This window comes from Periplaneta americana, chromosome 1 (genome assembly GCF_040183065.1).
Source record: "Periplaneta americana isolate PAMFEO1 chromosome 1, P.americana_PAMFEO1_priV1, whole genome shotgun sequence".
Classification (NCBI taxonomy): Eukaryota; Metazoa; Arthropoda; class Insecta; order Blattodea; family Blattidae; genus Periplaneta; species Periplaneta americana.
In genome coordinates this window covers 195,020,313-195,041,004 of record NC_091117.1, presented here as the reverse complement: position 1 = coordinate 195,041,004, position 20,692 = coordinate 195,020,313, and the positions used below count along the sequence as shown (strand labels likewise).

Here is a 20,692-nt window from a genome sequence, read left to right as displayed (position 1 = left end):
GCAAGCATAGAATGAATTTAGACTGATATCCGAAGAAAGTACTTTGTGAAAGGGTTACGACAATGCATCGGTGAAATATTGGTCAAAAAAAATATAAGTTTTTAATTTTTTCAGTATTTTATTATGAATAAAATCTCTATTTTAATATGTCGCTTTTCTCTAGAACGTTCTAGGGCAACAGGATGATGGTAATGTACAGTTTTTTACTTACTTACTTACTTACTGGCTTTTAAGGAACCCGGAGGTTCATTGCCGCCCTCACATAAGCCCGCCATTGGTCCCTACCCTGAGCAAGATTAATCCATTCTCTATCATCATATCCCACCTTCCTCAAATCCATTTTAATATTATCTTCCCATCTACGTCTCGGCCTCCCTAAAGGTCTTTTTCCCTCCGGCCTCCCAACTAACACTCTATATGCATTTCTGGATTCGCCGGTACGTGCTACATGCCCTGCCCATCTCAAACGTCTGGATTTAATGTTCCTAATTATGTTAGGTGAAGAATACAATGCGTGCAGTTCTGTGTTGTGTAACTTTCTCCATTCTCCTGTAACTTCATCCCTCTTAGCCCCAAATATTTTCTTAAGCACCTTATTCTCAAACACTCTTAACCTATGTTTCTCTCTCAAAGTGAGAGCCCAAGTTTCACAACCATAAAGAACAACCGGTAATATAACTTTTTTTAAATTCTAACTTTCAGATTTTTTGACAGCAGACTGGATGATAAAAGCTTCTGAACCGAATAATAACAGGCATTTCCCATATTTATTCTGTGTTTAATTTCCTCCCGAGTATCATTTATATTTGTTACTGTTGCTCCAAGATATTTGAACTTCTCCACCTCTTCAAAGGATAAATTTCCAATTTGTATATTTCCATTTCGAACAATATTCTCTTCACGAGACAGTTTTTACATTTGAAAATTCATTTTTCTCTAATATTTTTTTAAGCATTTTGTTGCATTCAAAAACCACTACGCGATACAGTTTTCATGTAATTATCTTGAAATTTTCAGGAATTCTGTATAAATACTGAACTAAAAATCTGATTCGGGCTTCTCCTGAAAATGTTTGCTGTTCGGAATTGGAAGTCTACGTAATATTATACAACTACAACTGTTTAAAATAATTTAAAGAAAAAGGGCTCCGTAAAGTAAGTAATTGTCACGTGACTTCCCCGTTTCGCCGATCCTGCGACATAACCACTCGGTCGGACAGTAAGCCTACATCTGGTCTACGTGAATACGCGTTATCACGTTTGATGAACATTGAAATAGAAGAGTTCGTGTTTGCCTGTCGAAGTTATGGCACAGGATACAAAAAAGCGAAAATTGCACATTATACTGGTAGTGTTAACCGAATTGTACTTTTGAAAACTCTTTATTTTAATTGAGATTAAATCCTATTATTTAATATTTTTTGGGGATTAATATAACAGAAGCTGTTTTTAAATTTACACAAAACATTGCAAACAAAGTAGTTCCTGTAATAAATATGCTTAACATAGACAGGGCTGGGCAGTATTTGAAATACATTTGTATTTTGTAATTTGTAAGGATTTTCGAAAGTATTTTGTATTTTGCATTTAAATACATAAAATTGATTTATTTTGTATTTCAAATATTTCAAATACTTTTTTTTTTCTTCTTGTCCTTCAAGTTTTGGATTTGGATTTGAAGAATGAACTTTTGTCTTATTTGCTTATCCATTTCAGAACTGCTAGTTTTCTTGCCACAACTGATTCCCTTAATGCCATAAAGAAATCTCCAACAACATCAAGGATCCATCACCCAACACTTGCTAAATGGTCAGCATTATGGAATGTGTCTAGGAGACCCAAATCCTCAGAAATTATATCAGATGTCTTGAAATATTCATCAAAGTTTCCTTGCCCAACTCGATGGATTTCTCTTTATGACTCAGTCTCTCAAATATTGCAATTCAATCATGATATAAACAGGTGTAACAGAGAACTGCTCATCTGGTTTCACACACATATTCTGTGTCCTCTTCTTATCATTTGGTGAGGCAGTGTCAGAGAGCCATCTCATCTCAATGGCAAAGGAACAACCCTGTGCACTCTAGAGAATTACCCAACAGTGAAAGAAGCTTTTATAAAGTATAATACGTGCTCCTGCCCTTTATAAATAATGAATTCTCCAAGGCGACCCGATAAGTCCCACGCTGTTCAACATCTACACAGCAGATGTGACAAACATAATAGGGGAAGACTCACAAGCAGAAATGATTCTATACGCAGACGACATGGTGATAGGGTCGGCAGTAAAAGAGGACGTGCAGAAGGCGCTACAAAATCTAGAGAACTGGGCAAAGGAAAACGACCTGGATGTAAACAAAGAGAAGACAGTGCAAATGACATTCAGGAAGGGCGGAAAAAATAGCACCCAAAGACAGAATAACCTTATATGACGAGCCCCTACAAGTTGTAGGGAAATATAAATACCTGGGAATTACATTACAGACAACAGCAACATCTTTCGGTATGCACGTCCAGGAAAGAGCTGCAGCAGCCATCAAAGCCTCATACAACATTCCGAACATAACCAATCTGTCGACAATCACAGCGATGACACTATTCAAAACGGTAGTAGCGCCAGTTATGACGTACGGAATAGAGTTCATTTGGGAAAAACTCAAGATTGGTGACATGATTAGAATAGAAAAAGTCAAGACTATGTTTATGAAACGGATACTAGGAGTCGGAAAAGCAGCACCATCCCGCCTTGTATATGAGCTCATGAGAGAGACATATTTCGTAGATGATATCAGATCGCAGCACTGGCTACCATCCACAGGACCCTACCAGGAACTGGTAAGCATAAGAGACCGGAAGAAGAAGGAGATAGACCTAGAGTTCTACACCACATCAGCCATGCTAGACGACAGCTGAACCAGGGAGTGTAGGAGTCAGAGACACGTGACAACAAGACTCGCAATACACGGGTTTCATCATAAAATATGTGTGAACAACAAGTTCCATGAACCGAACGAAGACTGCAAATGTGTGCTGTGCGGGCAAAGATGTAGGAAATACCACATCATAACGTGTGCGAAGAGAGTTAAACCAATAACAGACTATGGCAAAGACTAAACTTGGACATTAATGCTCAACTCGAGCGCATTTTTCTCATTATTATAAAGTATAATACAAGTTTGTGTACCTCTGCACCTGTAGAAAGACTGTTCTGTTTTGATTTATTCGTTCACAAGCAAAGGGATCCTTATCTGATAAACTTCTTGAGAAACTGCTTTTTTAAAGGGAGCAGTAATTATTGATATGTAGCATAATTTCATTGCTGACTGGGAAAAGGAATAATGTCCAGTTACAGTGTTTATATAAAATTTCGACTTAAAAATACTTTTAATGTTAATATAACATTTTAGATTTTCAGTAATATTCTTATTTCTTTAGGCCTATATATCGTATCGAGTATTTCAAATACAAATGTATTTTGAGTATTTGAAATACAAATGTATTTTGGTTAATTTTTTAAAAGTATTTTGTATTTGTATTTCAAATATAATTTTTTGAAGTATTTTGTGTTTGTATTTCAAATACTTGAATATCAGTATTTTGCCCAGCCCTGAACATAGAACAAAATGAATACTATTTTTATGTATAGTGCAATGTCAATAGTCAATAGACACCGCGAAATTGTACTGAATTTACAAACATACTCTGAAAATCAAGATAAGACATTATAACATGCAAGATGACAAGATTAATCTCGACAAAGCTAACATTGTTGTGTTATTTGGTGTCGCATTGTTAAATCGCTCCTAGTACTGCTCTTTAACGTGGTGCAAGCTCGACCCATTCTAACGCTCCGCTCCGTATGACCGGAAATAATGTTCGACGATAAACACCTTCTCCTCTGTTGTGAGAACCATAATTGCAGTATTAACCCCAATACGATATGTCAAACTATCATATAATAGTAATTTATAGTGTAAGAGAGTAAAATTAGATTTTATGCCCGAGTAGAAAGTTTAATTTCCACGAGCGCATAAAATCTGTTTACTCTCGTGTGGCATACAATATTTGATCCATTACTGGTCTCTAAATTTCATTATTAGTATCTAAGTTTAATTTTAAATTGTACGCCTTTTCTTTGTAATGTGTTGTCTCTGAAGACGTTATAATAGTAATATGCGTTACAAGAGCGGTATGTTGAAGTTTTCATGTTCGAGGAAAAGTTTGAAAAAGCGAAACGTCCACACCTGTGGAGTAACGGTTAGCACGGCTGGCCGCGAAACAAGAAACAAAGTGGCCCGGGTTCGAGTCCCGGTCGGGGCAAGTTACCTGGTTGAGGTTTTTTCCGGGGCTTTCCCTCAACCCAATTTGAGCAAATGTTGGGTAACTTTAGGTGCTGGACCCCGGACTCATTTCACCGGCATTATCACCTTCATATCATTCAGACGCTAAATAACCTAGGATGTTGATACAGCGTCGTAAAATAACCTACTTAAAAAAAAAGCGAAACGTAGTTGTGCTTTTTTAATTTCCGAGAATTGAAAGAAAACATACCGCTCGTATATCGTACATTACTTTGTGCGAAGATCACTTATTACATACCTGAAAAAGGAATTTCTAATTAGTTGCAATGAAATCTCCATCTTGGTTTCTGTTCAATGACTGCAAATTTGCAAAACAAAATCTATCTTCAACATTGTTGCTTTAAATTTTTTTCTGTGTTTACTATACTCCAGCAGGCTGTGATATACGCCTGTCTTTTTTTTCCCCCAGTCTATAAATGCGAAATTAAAACAAACGGTAAGGTTATGTAATGATTTAGAGCTTACTTAATTTTTGAAAACATTTAAAAACAATAATTAACAGTGCAATTTAGGTGAAATTGCAGTGGTAAGTTTCCAATTTATAATTATTACTATATTGAACGTCTCTAAAAATAATATGTTAAAAGCCTAAAGCAGTAAAGTCAATATGTCACTTAAGCGGTAAGAAGAGGGAAATTGTTATGTGTGTTAGGTTGGGAATACTGAATGTGGAATTTTAGACTTACCGCGGATTGGTTTTGTGCGGAAACCAAGCAAATACGCACGATCTCGCACAAATGAATAATGTATGGATTTTATGGTTGCTAATGTGTTGGTTGTCATGGAAAAAGTTTTTAATTCACAGCAGTGTTGTCTAGATTTGAAGAGTCCACTGCAAGAATGATGGATGTCACTTTCTTGTCGAAAATGAACAAAGACTGTCAATGTATAGCTTAAGACATATAGAATGTACATAGAGAGTTATATGGCATTAACACTGATAGTCATTGTCCAGTAATTATCGGAAAATCACAGTTAAGCTTTGAGTACTAAGCATTTCAAACTTTCAATTGCTTCTCCTGCAAAATGTATTCCAAATGACATCCATCATTCTTGCAGTGGACTCTTCATTTCTAAGGACGATGGAATAAAGACCATCTTAGATACCAGTCATGGATCAAATAAATAAATACTTGCTTCCTAAGGAAACACCGACAGCAGATGAGCGATAATTTTAGTATTGTTTGTTTTGCAGCATACTGTACAACAGAAATGAGTGGTTGTTTTTTTCCAACTCGTCGTGGTTTCTATTGTGTAAGGTCAGGCGCCTATTTCAGTTAAAGCCCTGATCACATGTAATACTATATCAGATTGGTCATTCCCATGTTATGAAATGACAACATAAAATGAGAACAATCAGCAAAGCCTCTATCGTCGAAAAGGCATTTTTTGAAAACGATCGCTAGATGGAAGTACAGTTGCTCCATGCAAATCCATATGGGTTATAATGTAACTTCTTTTGTAGTCGCTATATGGTAGCATAGCGAAATTAATAAAAGTGGTGGTCTTGAAAGCCCATTAGGTTGCTCAATCTGCTATATGTGATCGGGGTGAAAGCAAGCGCCCCTTCCTTAAACTGTCAGTCACTTTCTTTCATTCAACTGCAAACATGTGTGAATATCGGGTTGTGGGTAATGTCGAAGGGACAGAGGGACATCGTTGACATACTTTCTCTTTCATTAGCTTTACTCGTCCATTGAAGACTGGTACAGTATTTTGTGTTAAATGGTGCGGCAGTGTGCCGTGTTTTTTTTGTGGTTAGTTGTTTTATCATGCCAAAAGAACCGTCAGGATTAAAAAACAAACTGAATAATTTTATGAAATAAGTACTACCAGTATTTTCGACTGATGGATCCATCTTGTTTTGCAGAGTGTGTGAAACGTCAATGAATACGCGAAAAAGAGTCATGTGCAGCAACATGTAGGCCTACAAACCTTGCAACATAAATCTGCTCTATGTCGAACGACAAAAGCAACTCTGATCTCTTCATACGCAATCTCCCAACTCCAGTCACAGTTTTCACTACACCTTTCCCAGTTGTATTTCAGAAAATATCAATTGTATTTAAGATTTGTCAATTTAATTTCAGATAATATCACTTGTATTTCAGATTAGTCAATTCAATTTCAGATAGTATCAATTGTATTTCAGATTAGTCAATTCAATTCCAGATAGTATCAATTGTATTTCAGAAAACATCAATTGTATTTCAGATTTGTCAATTTAATTTCGGATAGTATCACTTGTATTTCAGATTAGTCAATTCAATTTCAGATAGTATCAATTGTATTTCAGATTTGTCAATGTAACTTCACATAGTATCACTTGTATTTCAGATTAGTCAATTCAATTTCAGATAGCAGCAATTGTATTTCAGAAAACATCAATTGTATTTCAGATTTGTCAATTTAATTTCAGATAGTATCACTTATATTTCAGATTAGTCAATTCAATTTCAGATAGTAGCAATTGTATTTCAGAAAACATCAATTGTGTTTCAGATTTGTCAATTTAATTTCAGATAGTATCACTTGTATTTCAGATTAGTCAACTCAATTTCAGATAGTATCACTTGTATTTCAGATTAGTCAATTCAATTTCAGATAGTAGCAATTGTATTTCAGAAAACATCAATTGTATTTCAGATTAGTCAATTCAATTTCAGATAGTATCACTTGTATTTCAGATTTGTCAATTTAATTTCAGATAGTATCACTTGTATTTCAGATTAGTCAATTCAATTTCAGATAGTATCACTTGTATTTCAGATTAGTAAATTCAATTTCAGATAGTAGCAATTGTATTTCAGAAAACATCAATTGTGTTTCAGATTTGTCAATTTAATTTCAGATAGTATCACTTGTATTTCAGATTAGTCAACTCAATTTCAGATAGTATCACTTGTATTTCAGATTAGTCAATTCAATTTCAGATAGTAGCAATTGTATTTCAGAAAACATCAATTGTATTTCAGATTAGTCAATTCAATTTCAGATAGTATCACTTGTATTTCAGATTTGTCAATTTAATTTCAGATAGTATCACTTGTATTTCAGATTAGTCAATTCAATTTCAGATAGTATCACTTGTATTTCAGATTAGTAAATTCAATTTCAGATAGTAGCAATTGTATTTCAGAAAACATCAATTGTGTTTCAGATTTGTCAATTTAATTTCAGATAGTATCACTTGTATTTCAGATTAGTCAATTCAATTTCAGATAGTATCACTTGTATTTCAGATTTGTCAATTTAATTTCAGATAGTATCACTTGTATTTCAGATTAGTCAATTCAATTTCAGATAGTATCACTTGTATTTCAGATAGTATCACTTGTATTTCAGATTTGTCAATTTAATTTCAGATAGTATCACTTGTATTTCAGATTAGTCAATTCAATTTCAGATAGTATCACTTGTATTTCAGATTTGTCAATTTAATTTCAGATAGTATCACTTGTATTTCAGATTAGTCAATTCAATTTCAGATAGTATCACTTGTATTTCAGATTAGTAAATTCAATTTCAGATAGTAGCAATTGTATTTCAGATAGTATCACTTGTATTTCAGATTTGTCAATTTAATTTCAGATAGTATCACTTGTATTTCAGATTAGTCAATTCAATTTCAGATAGTATCACTTGTATTTCAGATTAGTAAATTCAATTTCAGATAGTAGCAATTGTATTTCAGAAAACATCAATTGTGTTTCAGATTTGTCAATTTAATTTCAGATAGTATCACTTGTATTTCAGATTTGTCAATTTAATTTCAGATAGTATCACTTGTATTTCAGATTAGTCAATTCAATTTCAGATAGTATCACTTGTATTTGAGATTAGTCAATTCAATTTCAGACAGTAGCAATTGTTTTTCAGAAAACATCAATTGTATTTCAGATTAGTCAATTCAATTTCAGATAGTATCAATTGTATTTCAGATTTGTCAATTTAATTTCAGATAGTATCACTTGTATTTCAGATTAGTCAATTCAATTTCAGATAGTAGCAATTGTTTTTCAGAAAACATCAATTGTATTTCAGATTTGTCAATTTAATTTCATATAGTATCACTTGTATTTCAGATTAGTCAATTCAATTTCAGATAGTATCAATTGTATTTCAGAAAACATCAATTGTATTTCAGATTTGTTAATTTAATTTCAGATAGTATCACTTGTATTTCAGATTAGTCAATTCAATTTCAGATAGTAGGCCTATCAATTGTATTTCAGAAACATCAATTGTGTTTCAGATTTGACAATTTAATTTCAGATAGTATCATTTGTATTTCAGATTAGTCAATTCAATTTCAGATAGTATCAATTGTATTTCAGAAAACATCAATTGTGTTTCAGATTTGTCAATTTAATTTCAGATAGTAGGCCTATCAATTGTATTTCAGAAAATATCAATTGTGTTTCAGATTTGTCAATTCAATTTCAGATACTAGGTCTATCAATTGTACTTCAGAAAACATCAATTGTGTTTCAGATTTGTCAATTTAATTTCAGATAGTATCACTTGTATTTCAGATTAGTCAATTCAATTTCAGATAGTAGGCCTATCAATTGTATTTCAGAAAACATCAATTGTGTTTCAGATTTGTCAATTCAATTGCAGATAGTAGGCCTATCAATTGTATTTCAGAAAACATCAATTGTGTTTCAGAATTGTCAATTTAATTTCAGATAATAATAATAACAATAATAATAATAGTAATAATAATAACAATAATAGTAATAATAATAACAATAGTAATAATAATAATAATAATAATAATAATAATAATAATAATAATAATAATAATAATAATAATAATAATAATAGGAGGGAGAGAGTCATCATATTGATAGCCGTCCAAATCTTGGATTTAAAATATCAGCATCCTAATCAATTCAAAAAGAAAATGTAAATTAATGTTAGAAAAATACATAATGAATATATATATATATATATATATATATATATATATATATATATATATATATATATATATATATATATATATATTTAATAAGCTGTGGCAAGATGTGGTAGCTATCAATACGACAAGAATTTATTGAAAAATAAGTAATATACACTGAATATTATAAAGATGAATAGAGATGGTAATTGATGATGTTCACTGAAGATTTTAAAATGGTTGATGCAATTTAAAAAATAATGATGATGATGATGATGATGATGATAATAATAATAATAATAATAATAATAATAATAATAATAATAATAACAATAACAACAACAACAACAACAATAATAATAATAATAATAATAATAATAATAATAATAATAATAATAATAATAGGGCCAAACCAAATATTAATAATTCAATAGCTAAGCGTAAAAACGTTTGGAAGCGCCAAATTTTACAGAAACAGAAGAAGAAATAACTTGATGGTTATGTATATATTGAAGGTTGTAGGCCTACTTCCGTTTTCAACCAACATACTTCACTACAGTATAAAACAAAGTACGTACAACGTGTTAATAAAGCATTGCAATAAGATATATAATGTCGCTTGGAGCGAAACATTCATTGAACAATAAGGCCGGGTTCACACGAGCGGAATGTCTGCGGAGCAGCGGACGCGTGGCGGCCTCATCGTTGTGGCACACTAATTTAAATGTAGCAATTCACACAGGAGGGAGAGTTTGCGGCAGCGGAACATCTCCGCATGCCAGCCTATAGCGTAACGGATGCCGCACAGTGACCGCAAGTTTGCTATGGGCTATTTCATTATATTGTATCAATCACACGAGCGAACAAGGCAGTTTAACGGTGAATGTTCAGACGATGTCTCTTGGCTTGGCTTTTACGAAGGCTGGACCCGATACACTTTGATATCGTTTGTTTTTGCCTCTCTGCCTCCCCTGCTTCAACAATACCCTGTATCAGCTGCGTCCGCATTCCCTCTGTGCTCCTCACACAGAGAGACTTGGCAAGTCTGATAAGCAAACATTCTCATGGGGGCAGATAAAAAAGTTAGTGTTTTTCTTCCACCAAGTTAATTATGTAAAAACAAGTGCTTATACAAATTTTCGCCACTCGAGCGCAATTACGAAGGCCGTAAAAATAAGTTTCCCTGGGGCCGTCCGAATATTCGATTTTCAACCGATTACCCCATATGTTTTGCAGATAGACAGAACACCAGGCGCATTTCATCACACATGAAAACAACATTTTCTGCACACAAACGGAGTAACAATTGAAGGAAGTTTACTTTGTCTCATTAAAAAATGTGTTTGCTTGATGTAGGCCTACAATATTATTGATTGGAAACTTATACGCTTGTCTTCATAACTAATACATAAATCAACAAATGGACACTGGTAACAACAAAGGAAATAAGTGTAATGGAGAATATGAAATCTGGCACGTAAAGAAATGCAAGAATAAAATAAATTACAATTACTTACTAAAGAGAAGAGCAAATAAATACATAGGCCTACACTAGTGTAATATTTACTTTTAAACTCAAAATGCATACCTTTAAAACAGTAGTTGTTAATATACTCGTATAATGCCTTTTAATTACTCTAGAGAACTGCATTATTATTTCATTAATAAATCTTTCTTAAGAAGATAGTGTTATTAACAAAAAGAAAAGTACTCTGAAGCTCAAGCTTTCACGAAGCATGTTGTTGCTCTTGAAGGTACCCAATTGTAATACATAGACTGGATGAATGAATGAATGAATGAATCAATCAATGAATCAATTGAATGAATCAATCAATCCACACATGAATGAATCAATCCACACATGAATGAATCAATCCACACATGAATGAATCAATCCACACATGAATGAATCAATGAATCTATTACGAATGAATCAATGAGTCGATGAATGGATGATGGATGAATCGATGGATTATTGATTGATTGTACTGAGAGAGGAAGAATTATCAATTAAAAGGTAGGCCTGCACGGTGATAAATGCGTCCTTGCAAGGGCTCTTGTAACTCCTGCATGGCTCAATGTGGTCTGCCTTTGCCGTTTACCCACAAAGAATGAGAAACAACTCGAATATTCGATAAACCGTTCCTGAGACACTCCGCGAGATGGGAGAGCTTTGCATACTGACTATAACGCCAGGATTTCAATAGCAATATTTATATTTTTCGTAACAGGTTGTGCACGACTCTACAGGGTGTAAGGGGTATAAATGCCGTCCTTTTCACAGTCGTCGGGGACGGTCTACAGGATCAAAAAAAGTCCATGTAACATAGGGTCAAAACTTTATAGTTTTCTCAGGAAAAAATATTTCTTTTCTTATTTTATTTGCGTTATACTGCTTATATCGTTAGTAAAATTACGAAAACAGTTACATCAGTAGGTATATCTAGCAAAGAGTTAATATTAGTTTAAATAAATATTTGTGTGTTCTATTACGTTTTCGTGAAATTAAATACAATTGCATGCTTAAATTTGTTAATATTCTGGCGTGAGAGACGTGGCAACGTGTTCTGCAGGCAGTACTCTGCACAGACGTAAGTACGAGTCAGCTGAGTTCAAGCTCCCTGTCCATAGGTCTACTGCCGAGCGGATGACAGTTCGGTACAGGGTATTCAATAAACAACTTACAATATCATTTAGAGTTTAGAAATATCATATGTTATTAATTTATGGAGAAAGTCGTCATAATTCAAGTGATACAAGAAGGATGTACTGTAAACGTTTTCCTCAAAGAAAGTTACCTAATCGGCGAACTTTTGTAGCTGTTTCTCAACGATTATTAGAAACTAGAAATCTCTTACTCCATTTCGAAAATCACACAATCAGAAATTTGTTTAAAATGATACTGCTTTACGAAAGCGGGAAAGATTAAAATTTTGCATTAGAAAAAAGTTCGTGTGATTTTGTGCAGAAAACCATTATTGTTTATTGTAGACATACAATAAAAATGGAGCAATATTGCTACATAAAATGTAAATTTACCACAATGTTCTATTAATGAGATTGAAAGTTTGTATTTGCTGCTCGTTTTATGTAAGCAACAGTATTATCATGGTCCGCTCCTGCATTAGAACAGAGCATGTGTACCGATATGTCTGTACCCGCTTGAGCTGTACTGTGTACTTATAAACCCACTCCTTCCTATCCAGCAACGTTGCAGAACGTCTAATATTGTGCAGTAAATTTTAATAATTATTTAAATATTGCAATTAGAAAAAAATTGTAAGGAAATTTTTTCTTTCTTATGCCATGAATAATCATCAGTTAAAATAATGGCACTTATATCCCTTAAAGCCTGTATAGTAGGCCTACATCTGCTTGTCAAAAGTTCTTCTCTACAATGAAGCGTATTGTATTGTATTTATTTACATTCCATGGTATTCTTACATCGCTTCACAGCTAGAATACATGTCAAAAATTTTAATAGTACTATAGAGTCTTAATTATAGTCACAGTCTAGTTTATCTATACAGAAGAGTTTTAAAAATATAGCCTACTAGTACAACACATGGGGTTAGTATCGATACTTAATACAAGACAAAAATATTCATGCAGCGTTGTTGAATGTCATACCTGAGAAATTAGATAGGCCTACTTCTTTAATATGGCCCTAAATAATCTTATGTTTTGAGTTTGATTTCTTAAATACGTAGAAAGGCTATTAAAAATTTTTACTGCCATATTATAACGCACTCCTTTTTGATAGCACGATAGAATTACCGATGAAGCATGAAAGTAATTTTTTTGTTGAGTATCTATGCTATGAACTGTTGAATTAGTTACAGAGTTTTCACGATTACATACGAGGAAGTTTATTAATGAAAAAATATACTGACAAGTCATGGACATTATTTGTAGTTTTTTTAATGGCCCTACACGATTCCCTGGCTTTGGCACCTATTATTATTCTAATTATTATTTTTTGTAGTAGAAATATAATGTTACTATCTGTAGAATTTCCCCATAGCGTAATATTATTTCAAAACTCTATCGAGTGAAAGTATGCAAAGTATATTGTTTTTAAGGTATTGTTTTTATTATCTCTTGCGTAGATCGAATAGTAACAAAGTCAAGACTGAGAGAGAACATAAAGGATACAAAATTAAAGCTGTTGTATTAAAATATCTTAATACGGATATTGCGAAAATAAATTAAGAAACAAAGCAAGTTCAGTCTTCCAGAAAATAAGTTCTGAAGATACACAGGGCTTGTTGTTATACTGTTCAAAGAGACAAAAAAAATATTTTGTAATATAGTAGGCCTACTTATGTCTGAAGTGTTCAAGAAATTAGAAGTCAGTATGACACCTGCCAAAATCAAAACGAACAGAAAAATTCTTCACGAATTATTTTAATTAAATAAATGTGTTATTTTTAATCCCATTGTTTTAGTATATTTCGACTTAAAACAGTATACAAACCATATTAAATATCTATGTAATAAGAAGTATCGGTCTTAACTTATATAATAATAATAATAATAATAATAATAATAATAATAATAATAATAATAATAATAATAATAATAATAATAATAATAATAATAAATCTGTAGCCGAAATTTTTCTGGTAATTTTCGATTTTCCAAAAATAATTGATCCTAACACATATAATTAACCACCCTGAAACCGAAAATCGCTTTTTTGAAATTTTTGTATGTATGTCTGTCTCTCTGTATGTTTGTTACCTTTTCACACGATAATGGCTGAACGGATTTCGATAAAAATTGGAATATAAATTAAGTTCGTTGTAACTTAGATTTTAGGCTATATGGCATTCAAAATAAATTATTTAAAATGGGGGTTATAAGGGGGCCTGAATTAAATAAATCGAAATATCTCGCTTATTATTGATTTTTGTGAAAAATGTTACATAACAAAAGTTTCTTTAAAAATAATTTGCGATAAGTTTTATTCCTTGAAACATTTTGAAAGGAGTGATATTTAATGAGATAAATGAGTTTTAAAATTAAAATAACTGTCATCTAAGGCCGTGTAATGAATTAAAAAACGACTTCGTCTATAAGGGGCCTTGGACAGCAACGATCGAAAGCTATGAAAGATAGCCTACAGAGAATGTTTCTGTGCTTGTATGAAGTAATATCGGAAGCTAAATTAACCGATTTGTATAATTAATTATTATTTCACCATTGGAAAGTGTAGTTTCTCTAGATGGACATAATGCTATAATGTTATTACAGTAACTTCTGATATAATATAATATAATATAATATAATATAATATAATATAATATAATATAATATAATATAATATAATATAATATAATATAATATAATATAATATGTAATATTATATAATATAATTTAAGTTATTTGAAGGGTTCACAACCATAGTGGGCCAAGCGCCATTTACTGAATACGTAGAAAACAAGGGTTAAAATTAAGTTATTACCATAATTCAATGGAAACCTATAACAAGTAAAATAAAATATACACATAAATCTAAATGATGTCAATCTTCATTAAACTATGGTTGCATGTAATAAAAATTAAGAAACAGGTTAAAGGGATTGTCATTGCACCAAATGAGTGTCTCTGGACCAAAATGATCGCATTTTAATTATTTGGATGCAATTTAAAGTAAGTAACATATTAAACGATTTATCCTTCTATCAAACACGAATGTTCCCTGGATCAAACGTCCTATTTTAATTATGTAATTACTTTATATTTATTTCTAACGGGTGCAGCGGAGCGCACGGGTACGGCTAGTAATAATAATAAATTTATTTATTCTGGTGGAGTTAAGGCCACCAGGCCTTCTCTTCCACGTCACCAGAAAAATTAATCTGTCGGTAAAAAATTACAAGTTCTTGTAGTTTCTCAATTTCGATTGCTGGAAAGATTCAATTAATTTTCTTTAAGTAACACTCTTTATGTACTGTATATTTTTCGAAATAAAATATAAATAAATACCTTGTACAGGTTTATTTCTACTACTACGATACTGCAAACAAATCAATTGGGACACAATTTTTTTATTTATTGAGATTCTTTCACCAATAAAGTTATTCCTGAACCCTGGCGCACTGCCACAATTGTTAAACCCTTGCTCAGTACACTCATCCCTTCATCGTCCCCGGTACGAGATACGTAATAGTATATTACGATACAAGATTTTGTAATGCACTTCACAAACGTGTATTGTACAACATTTTTTTGCACGATCATATTTTTAAATTGCAAATACAATATACTGTATTTTGCATTGAACATTTAGAGCACTATTATTCCAAAGTCTTCGCAGAACTATATATTGTAGGCTAATGGTAACTAAGTAACAAAAAATGTACTATAATGGATCTATTTCAGTATAGTTTTATGTTATGAAGAATAGTTTTGCCAGAAACAAGTTTCTGTGTGGGAATTCTAATTTTCAAGGCCTAACAATAATAGCTGTAAATACAACATAAAACACGATCGTGTAAAAACAGTCAGCACGCTTCGAGAGATCGCTCGTGTGCGCGAGAATCTTTGCCGCTCTTTTCTAGAGTCTAGAGACTAGTATTTAAGAAAAGAGTGTTGATATATGACTGTGAATGAAATTCGATCCTGTATTCAACATCAAAGTGATGAGTGATTATTATTATTATTATTATATTATTATTATTATTATTATTATTATTATTATTATTATTATTCAAAATATTTTGTTTTCTCTTTTACACAAGGGAACCAATTAGGCTATTGCTTTCATCGGCAGGGCCGGAGTGCCCCCCCCCCCCAACTCCCACAAACAGTTTATGAGCAGCTATTATACAGGTAATGTTTAGTTTAAATTAGTTTCAAAGGAAATGTTACAATTTTATTCAGAACACAAATTACTGGAATCAAAATACGTGCATTTTACTTGTGAATTATAAAGATTTCCTTCGCACTTTCTTCACAGAGAAAGCATTGATGATGTCATCGATGCAAGGAAACATATTCAAACTTAGGTCATTGTTGAAACAAAATTGATTTGTGAATGGCAGGCTGTGGTTTATTTTTAAGCACTGGGTTTGTTAGTGGTATAATTATTATGAGTATTTCTTACTTAGATTGAAAGTATAAAGTAAATTGAAAAATAAACTCCAACCCTTTGCGGAATAAACCTTACCTTGCATACCGAATTATATAGTGCACATGCTGGAAAGCGATTAAATAGTATTGTTGATGATATAGTCTATTTTACTGCAAACGTAACTGAGAGTTGTGGTTACTATTCATAGCGACAAATAATAAATTCATATCTAATTTGATTTTTAACAATGCATTCTTGTTTATACAAGCAGTTAAATTTAAGCAGTTTCATAGTACAGGGACATTATTTTATTTTTACTTCAATTTTCATTGTACCTGACTTTTTGAATGTACTTCACTCCCACCCCCTCTACTAGTAAACTTCCAATCGTTCTCCCCACAGAACCAAGGCCGCGTATGCAATCAAAGTAAGCAGTACTGAGTTAGTGAGTATAGTACGTTCCAGAAATATATTCGCGTTTTCCAGTGACGAAAGAGGCACTGTCGTCCGTTTGCCTACGTCGCATCCCGGTTTCCCTCACCCGCTTCTGTTCGCCCCTCTGTAAAGGCTAGTGGCTGGGCTGTCTTAGCTCTTTTCGGAAAACATTAATTTCTGTTAGGAATTGGACGTCTACGTAATATTATACAACTGTTTAAAATAACTTAAGTAAAAGCGCCTCATTAAGTAATTAACTGTCACGTGATTTCCTCCCCTTTCTACGATCTTGAGACATAACCACTTGGACGGACAGTAGATAACATGACCGAATAATTTTATCTTTTCGGATCGGGCAGAAGTGAAGATTGAATTTACAGTACGTAATGTACTCTTTTATAGAGTAGGTACAGAATTATTTCAAATGAGTTACTAGTACGAAGGACGAAACTGGTAATTGGAATTAGATACAGTAGTCTATAGTGCGATAATATGCACAAAAGAACTGAAGCTTTTATCGAAATGAACGGCCACCATTTTCAAAAATGTGTTTAAATATCCATATTTTGATTATTTTTCAATTTAACTTCATTCTCTAAATTGTACGCTAATGTGCTGTATACAGTACAATATACACTGGATAATGAATACATCCGAATGGATAGCTCAGTTCGTGAGTAAAAAGACTTATTGTTAATACAGTACTATATTTTGATTAAAGAAAAACCTAATGAAAATTATCAAACTCAAAGTCGTCATATTTCCTAGTTTACGTAAACGAATGTACTTTTCTTCCCTCCTATACCTAATAAAGTGATTTGTTTGTATTTTACGCCAGTGTCATCGAACTCCGGTCGTGGAAGAGGGTAGCAAACGGTGTTTCCGGTTCTCAATCGTTAATCCAAAGGTATAGCCAGGTTAATATTAGAAATGTTAGTAAAAATAAAATGATGTCCCCGTATAATAACGTGATACCGGCATTACAATATAATAAAATTATGCAGCTGCACACTTTTCTTTTACTCTCACCAAACCAACGACAATACTATACCAAAATAATATCCGACTTCTACAAGGTGTTCAAGAACAAACTTCAGAAAAGATTAACCAACAAGTGTTTTAAAAGCAAATTTCACTGTAAAATAAAAATTAAAAGGAAAAAAAGGAAGAGAAAGAGAAAGAAAATGCCGTCCCCTGGGATTTTCCGTCCTAGGCTTAAATCCAGCACTGTTCATCGGGAGCCCATACCATTTTTGATTCGTCCCTGCAACGGAATGCCGTACTAACACTGTTGTTTATAAACCTCGAAAATTGAACGTCCACTGTATTAGAGTGATAAAGCAAGAGTTATAAAAGAGACAGCTAATAATTTCACCATCACACAGTGGCCTAGAATGCAAATTTAGCGGGACATATTAATAACTTTTCAGCTACCTAACAGATTTTATGAAATTTTACACAGTAGTTACAGGTAGCACATATGTTTTGTATACAAGCTCTCATTACGTTGGTGTAAGGGGAACTACCCCTTATAGGGGTAGTAACTTTTCTCCTATCTGACAGATTTTTACGAAATTTTTCAATACAGTTACAAGTAGCATATATGTTTTGTATACAAGCTCTGATTACGTTGGTATAAGGGGAACTACCCCTTATAGGGGGCGCAATTAGACAAAATTAGTAACTTTTCTTCTATTTAACAGATTTTTATGAAATTTTACACAGTAGTTACAGGTAGCATATATGTTTTGTATACAAGCTCTCATTACGTTGGTATAAGGGGAACTACCCCTTATAGGGGTAGTAACTTTTCTCCTATCTGACAGATTTTTACGAAATTTTTCAATACAATTACAAGTAGCATATATGTTTTGTATACAAGCTCTGATTACGTTGGTATAAGGGGAACTACCCCTTATAGGGCGGCAATTAGACAAAATTAGTAACTTTTCTTCTATTTAACAGATGTTTATGAAATTTTAGACAGTAGTTACAGGTAGCATATATGTTTTGTATACAAACTCTCATTACGTTGGCATCAGGGGAACTACCCCTTATAGGGGGGCGCAATTAGACAAAATTAGTAACTTTTATCCAATCTAATAGATTTTTATGAAATTTTATAAAGTAGTTACACTTAGTACATTTGTTTTGTGTACAAACTCTGTTTATGTTGGTCTAAGCAGAAGTGTCCCTTACAGGGGGATGCATTTAGACAAAATTTGTAACTTTTCTTCTGTCTTAACAGATTTTTATAAAACTTTATACAGTAGTTACAGGTAGTAAACTTGTTTTGTATACAAGCTCTAATTCTCTGGAGTGTCTTTGTTTCGACCTCATACTTGCTGTAATGGAGAAGCTTTTTTGGGGAGCCACGACTTTTTCAGGGACGTTTTCTATAAATTTTCATTACTATCACGATGAGAACCTAATTTAATAAGTAGCTCACTAAGCCAATGTCCATTTCGTTTAAAAAACGCATATTCCTTATCCTCTTGCCCTCCAACAATAAATTATCTTATGGGGGAAAATGTAACATTTTAGGTAGGCCTACTATTGCACCTTTTGGGCACTCGGGAAGCTTATTTGATACATAATTAATAAGCTGTCATCTTGAATTCCCTGAATTGTACTGCGGAAGCAGATTCGGTTCACAGATATTGAAATAATTGCAACCGAGAAAAATTGCACTACTGCACCTCGAAAGAATAGTGCTCCTAATTTATTACTTCCGCAAATCTACGCACCTTAAGACTAGATTTAAAATAGAGGTCAATACTGGAGGAAGTGAAAAAAAAAAATCATTTTTGGACGAAACAAAGGTTTTTTTTCTCTACCTTAGCAAAATCTGCACTCAATGGTTATATTTATATTTTGTCCCGTGTCCATTCATGCTAATTTGACATACTATAATAATATTAAATGTAACAAAAACAAAGAGTGTTACATACCCAAAGAACTACTTGACATGCTGATACCAAATATGAATGGAATCGACCACTTACAACAAAGTTACAGCACAAAGAAAACGGCAGACTCGCGACGCTTGCTGAGTAAGGGTACGTACACGTTGGAGCCACGATAAACGATAAAAGATGCAGCGATGCTATATCAGATAGAACTGAAGCATGCATTGTCATTGAGGTGTGCATTATTGGAGTAACGATAAAGGCGAATATACACGATAAAAGCGACGAAAAAGAAAAGTTCCATTTTCTTCGCTCTTGTCGTTTATATGATCTCTGATTAAGATAATATTAATCTGTATAATTACCGGTGATTATCAATATATCCGAATATTAAACGATTTATTATTATTTCGGCATATTAAATTAATTATTGTAGATATTCGCAAATTGATCAGTTGTGTATTTATTCGTCCTATGTTATGTGATCACGAGAACCAATCACAACACAACGAATTTATACTAGCTTTGGGATGAGAAATGGGTTCAATTTTGTACGTATTTAAGTTATATTAACCTTGAACCTAGCAGCTGATATTTCCTATATATCTTCTTTCATTAAGTGGATGCATAGACTATCTTCTACTGATAAATCAAAATGTTCGCTTCCCGCGTCCTCAATGCTCCGATATGAACACTTGATTCTTTGATAATACCAAAGCGTCGCTAGATCGTTTCTTTTATCGTTTATCGTTGCTCCAACGTGTACGTACCCTAAGAATGCTGGGTGGCGAAATGTGGCATGTTACCGGCTTCTTATCTCGCTATGCAGCCACCTGCGCTGATTAAGGTAATCCGTTGAGTGTTACTCAGTTATATAGGAAAAATAATTTAAGGGTTTAATTTCATTTTTTTACATGTCATTTTTCTGCATTTGTCCTCCTAAATATGGATTTTAGACCACTGTGCATCGGTACGATGTCTGAAACATATTCGATAAAAGACAA

The 20,692-nt window shown here is 32.9% G+C and overlaps 1 protein-coding gene across 1 annotated transcript in view; it reads right to left on the bottom strand.

Annotated features, from left to right (window-relative positions):
- The window catches only part of LOC138706093 (catalase-like), an 84,623-nt gene that overhangs the window by 63,694 nt on the left and 237 nt on the right, over nucleotides 1-20,692 (bottom strand). The gene's annotated exons all lie outside the window — the stretch shown is intronic.